General features: G+C 40.2%; 1 pseudogene; it reads right to left on the bottom strand.

The window, feature by feature from the left end:
- Window positions 1-202: 202 nt before the first annotated feature.
- LOC141547286 (chondroitin sulfate synthase 2-like) lies at window positions 203-1325 on the bottom strand (annotated as a pseudogene).
- Between the last annotated feature and the right edge of the window lie 4783 nt (window positions 1326-6108).

Here is a 6108-nt window from a genome sequence, read left to right as displayed (position 1 = left end):
GTGTTTCAGGTGGATTTGGGTGGTAGAGGCTCGCAGTGGTCCTCAAACTTTTTAAATAGGGAGCCAGTTCACTGTCCCTCAGACTGTTGGAGGGCCGGACTATAGTAAAAACAAAAGCTCACACTCTGTCTCCACCTCTCAGCCCATTTCCCATAACCTGGCAGGCCACATAAATGTCTTCAGCCCACCTCATCTAGTTGATCTAAGGTTGCTCTTGTTCAAAGAGCAACATGGCTAGCTGAGCCGGAGAACCCAGATTCTCTAGGACTCTCTGGCAGCAGTGGTGATAAAGGTTTTCACAGAGTTGAGCCCCACAGAACTTGTGTCAGTAAGGTTTCAGAAAATAGGCTGGAGAACTTGAGAAACAATTCATCCAGTTCCAGGTCCTCTAGCAATTCCTCCTCTTGATCTCAAGCCTTTGCCAGCTGTCCACCATCTCCAACATAGTCAGAGTTATAGAATCAAGCTTTGTTAGCTATATGGTGGTCAAAGTGACCCACATCTCAGTTCATCTCATGACCCTAGGCACGATGGCAGGATGGAAGGCTTGGAAGTGCATGGACAAAAAGGCCCTCCAGTCAACAATTACATGCATCCAGCATTGGTTCAAGAAGGGAAGACCAGCCTCAGAAACATGCTTTTTCTGAGTGCTTTCTTTCTGGATACTTCTTGGAGATCAAGTCCAGCAGGTGAAGGGTTGAAGGGGCCATCATCTGCACACTAAGCCAGGGTACTTGGGAGCCAATGTAGCAATGTTGCAGCTCTTTACTGAAGGGAATGGCATGGGGCATGTGCTGGGCTTGTTGTGGCACATAAGGCTGCAGCAGAGTCAGTGCCACCACAGTGTTCTGTGGCTCCAGAGCCATCTTGGCAAAGGCTTCCAGGAAGTGGGGCACCAAGTGGAGACTAGTTGCTACCAACAGCAAGAGCATGGTGAAGCTCAATGCCTAAGTAATGTAGGGAACTGACAGGGGCCTCCAGAGCTGTACTGGTGGGCCAGGTGCCTCCTTATCCCACTGGGGAGGGTTCCTCTAACTCTTAGTCCAGCACGTACTCCACATGTCAGGTAGGGTCAAAGTAGTAGTAACTATTGAGCAACACTTGCTTGCTGGTGATAATGACAGTTTAATTCTTTGAGGGCAGCATACAGCACATCACCCATGATCTCAGTTGGCTCCTCGCAAAGGACAACTAAGAGACCTGTCTGCATAGGAGAAAACATGATTCTCCATAAAGAAGTCCCAGCATAGCTCTTCAAATTGAGAGGAGGCGCAAAATGGGCCTGAGATGCATAAAGGCCAGGATGTAGGCTTATTGTTCCCCATTCTGAGCAGCAAAAATATTAATAAAATATTAGCAAAGAGATTACAACAACTTGTCAGCAAGATAATACACCAAGTAAGATTTGTACCAGGAATGAAGGGCTGATTTAATATTAGGAAAATTATCACCACAATAGACCAGATCAATAACAAAATCAACAAAAATCATATGATAATGTCAACAGAGGCAGAAAAAGCTATTCTTTTTTTCTTTTCTTTTCTTTTTTTTTTTTTTTTTTTTTTTTTTTTTAAACAAAACACAGCACCTATTCCTAACAAAAACACTGGAGAGTGAATGGGGAGCCAATGTGATAGAGAGCAGATATTACTTTCTGTGACCTCCTCTGACATTCTCTCAAACCAACCTTAACCAAGATTAAGCCTCTAAACTGATGTTGGAGTGACCCACAAATATCTGGAATACAACACATTTCCAGAAGAAGATACCTAAAAAAAAAAAAAAAAAAAAAAAAAAAAAAAAAAAAAAAAAAAAAAAAAAAAACTTCAGAGGAAGCCTATTTCAAGTGAATAGTGAGATAATCTTCTGAGCCCAGACCATAGCACAGGAAGCCCGGGGCAAGAAGCTGTGGTGGGAAGTCAGAGCTTTGCAGCTTCCATACATCAGGGCATCTTCTGTGAAGCTCTTAGTCTATTCTGTCCTAGATGCAAGCATGTGGTAAGGAGATTTGCTATACAATCCCCAAAACATAACAAAAGGCAAATTGTAAGCCTCTGAGCCCCAGGAAGAACTCAGCACCTGGCCATGATTACCCATTCCTGGAAGTCAGTCAGAAACACCTGCCCCCAAGGCCAACCAATGCAGCAGTAGCTCCTTTGCCTTAAGAGCATATCTCAACTCTTAAAAATGACCAAAAAAGCAAAAATATCTCTGACCATAGTCAACTTTTGTGGAGAGAACAGACTTCAAACCCTGAGTTTCCTACAGATGAAGTTCTAAAAGGATAAATGAGCCCATTTCACAAGGCTTTCTTGAAAGATTTCAAAATGATTTTCAAAGAAAGTTAGAAGAAAAATGGAGAAAGGAAATGAGATCTCTGCAAGCAGGTTTGGAAAAGGAAAATCAGAAATTATCTGAGGCTCCTTAAAAAAAAGATTTTATGAAATGTGAAAAGTGTATAACTCCCTACAAAACAGATGGAATTAAAAAAACATATAACTTCTGACAAAAGAGATATGAAAAATGTACCAATTGATTGAAAAACAGAATTTGTGAATTGGAAAAAAATAAATGAACAAAACAATTCAAATGGCCAAATACAAAATGAGTTTAAAAAATGGTAACTGAGGGGGGCAGAGCCAAGATGGCGGAGAAGATAGAAGCCAATCTGTAAGCTCCCTTCTTCCCTCATTACCAATTAGTTAAATCACCCTCAAAAATAACGCTGGACTGATAGAAACCACAAGGATTGGAAGCACAACTTACCAGATGAAGAGAATCTGGAGTTTCAACAAAAAAGGTCAGTTCCCAGGGGAGGAAGAAAAAAGGCCAGCACAGACAGGGTGAGGTGCTAGCACACTGTGCCGATTACACTGGGGAGAACTCTGGGATCAGAGAGGCCACTGAGATAGAGGAATCTGGCACAGGCTATTAGCTCTTCTCTACTTATAAAACAGCAGCTCAGAAGAGAAATCAAGCCACTTTCAAATATAAAACCAGATACTAGAACCACCCCAATGTGGAAGTGACCTAACAGATCTCAACATGGCTGTGCAGCCACTTTATGCTGTCCAGGCTTCACCTTGGGGTAGTTAAGAGCTTGAACAGCAGGGACACAGCCTGAGGCAATATCTAATCCACATAGTGCCAGGCTTGGCCAGAGGATGTAGAACTCAGCCACTGAAGTCCCAGAGAAGCGAAACCTTTGAAATAGGGACCGTGATTTCTGGGCATTCACTTCCAGTTTGAGTGCAGGGGCTTTTCACATCAGCTGCTGATATCCACACACCACGGGACGCATAGGCTGGGCTTTGTGTCGCCTTTACTGTTCAGTCTTAAAATTCAGGGAAGTCACTAGGACAAAGAGCAGGGTCCTTCACTGGGCAACCCTCACAGCACAGTCTTATAATCACCTCTGATGCACTTCCAGGGAGGGGGAGAGGAACTGTCTCCCAGAGCTCTCTCTTAGCTCAGGCACAGGAGCCTCTGCATCCATCTGGTCTGGGAGGAAGCTGTTAAAGAAATAAATAAATAAACTTCTTACCACAAGGACAAACCCCAAAAGATTTTTTAACCATGAGTAAAAAGCTGAAGAGAACTATTGATTCCTTCTACACAGAGAAAGAGCAGGTATCCAACCCCAAGGAAGTTAACAGCAGAGAGTCAGCCAATAACACTCTAAAGGGGAACGATACCTGCTCCCCATCACATAACTCTCTCCTAGAAAAGACTGATAAAGGGGCAGCTAGGTGGCGCGGTGGATAGAGCACTAGCCTTGAATTCAGGAGGACCCGAGTTCAAATCTGGTCTCAGACACTTAACACTTCCTAGCTGTGTGATCCTGGGCAAGTCACTTAACCCCAGCCTCAAAAAAAAAAAAAAAAAAGACTGATAAAAAATTAAGAGAGTTTGAAGAAAAATGGGGAAAGGAAAGAGAAGCTATGATAGAGAATAACAATGTTCTGAAATTGGAGTTGGAAAAAATAAAGAATTCACAGTAGATGCAGGGAAACAAAATTTGTGAATGAGAAAAGATTAAAAATCAGAGGAAAGTAGGATTTCTGAATTGGAAAAGATAAAAATTCTCAGGAAAGTAGGATTTCTTAATTGGAAAAGATAAAAAAAGTCTCAAGAAAGTAGGAATTCTGAATTGGAAAAAGAAAATAACTCTAAAAAATAGGGAAATGGAAAAAAAATTAAATAGAGCAAAATAATTCATTTAAAAACTCAATTGGGCATATACAAAAAGAACTAAAAAATGTGAATGAAGAAAATAACTCCTTAAAAATCAGGATGGAACAAATAGAAATGAATGATTCATTGAGAACCAAAGAATCAGTCAAACAAAACAAAACAAAACAAAACAAACAAACAAACAAAAAAAAAAAAAAAAAAGCTGGAGAATAACATCTAATACTTACTAGGAAAATCTATAGACCTGGAAAATAGATCTAGGAGAGAGAATTTGAGGATCATTGGACTTCCCGAAAACTATGACCAAAAAAAGAGCCAAGATTCTGTTTTATAAGAAATCATCAAAGAGAACTGTCCAGACATAATAGAAACAGAAGGGAAAATAGGCATTGAAAGAATTTATCGAACACTTTCTGAAAAAGACCCTAAAAAAAGAACTCCACGGAATATTGTGGCTAAGCTGCAGGACTACCAAACAAAGGCAAAAATATTGCAAGCAGCTAGAAAAAAGCAATTCGAATATCAAGGGGCCACAATAAGGGTCACTCAAGATCTGGCTGCCTCCACATTAAAAGATTGAAGGGCCTGGAACCTGATATTCCAAAAGGCAAAAGATCAAGGATTGCAACCAAGAATAAACTATCCAGCTAAGTTTAGCATTTTCTTCCATGGAAGAAGATGGTCATTTAATGAAACAGAGGAATTACATTTGTTTCTAAGAAAAAAACCAGACTTAAACAAAAAATTTGATCTACATGCACAAGATTGAAGAGAAACAGAAAAAAGGTAAAAAGAACTCTTGAGAACTGTATCTCTGTTGTGGATATATAGAAAGTCCGCATGGATAATTTGATTTTACTGATATAAAAAAGGGGGGGAGTAGTAAAGGGAAGGGGGTAGTATCAGAAAAAGGGGAAGGAGTGATAAAAGGAGGGAAACTATATCTCAGGAAGAAGCATAGAAAAATATAACACATCTGAGGGAATTTAGAGAGGGGGAGAAACATTGTGTGAATCTTACTCTCATCAGAAGAGGATCAAAGGGAAAATAATTGACATATTTGTTTTTCAGAGAATTCTCTCTCACCTCATTAAAAGAGGGGAGAAGAAAAGGAAAAAGGGAAAGGGGATTAAGGGAAGGGTACAAGAAAAGGGAAGGGATTTTGAAGGAGGGGGAGGGATACTAAAAAGAGAGGGCTGTGCATCAAAAGTGGGGTTTATGCTTCCTTTTAGCAGGATATAGTTTCCTTCCTTATCTCTTTTAATTAGATCAACTTCTGCTTTTGCTTGATCTGAGATAAGGATGGCTACCCCTGCTTTTTTGGCTTTACCTGAAGCATAATAGATTTTGCTCAAACCTTTTACCTTTACTCTGTATATATCTCCTTGCTTTAAGTGTGTTACCTGTAAACAACATATTGTAGGGTTCTGACTTTTGATCCAGTCTGCTCTACGTCTCCTTTTGATGGGAGAGTTCATCCCATTCACATTCACAGTTCAAATTACTAATTCTGTATTTCTTGCCATCATATTATCCCCAGATTATGCTTTTAATTTATAGAGCCCACTTTTGATAAGGAAACTATATCCTGCTAAAAGGTAGCATAAACCCCACTTTTGATGCACAGCCCTCTCTTTTTAGTATCCCTCCCGGCTGCTTGCAAATCTCTTCCCTTTTCTTGTACCCTTCCCTTATTCCCCTTTCCCTTTTTCCTTTTCCTCTCCCCCTTTTTAATGAGGTGAGATAGAATATATGGTATATTTTCTATGCCTTTTCCTGGGATGCATTTTCCCTCTTTTTATCACTCTTTCCCCTTTTTCTGATACTACCCCCTTCCCTTTAATACTCCCCCCTTTTTTAATATAAGTAAAATCAAATTATCCATGTGGACTTTCTATATATCCACAACAGAGA

Source organism: Sminthopsis crassicaudata, chromosome 6 (assembly GCF_048593235.1).
Source record: "Sminthopsis crassicaudata isolate SCR6 chromosome 6, ASM4859323v1, whole genome shotgun sequence".
Taxonomy (NCBI): domain Eukaryota; kingdom Metazoa; phylum Chordata; class Mammalia; order Dasyuromorphia; family Dasyuridae; genus Sminthopsis; species Sminthopsis crassicaudata.
The sequence above is the reverse complement of the archived record's forward strand: the minus strand, read 5'-3'. Positions and strand labels throughout refer to the sequence as shown.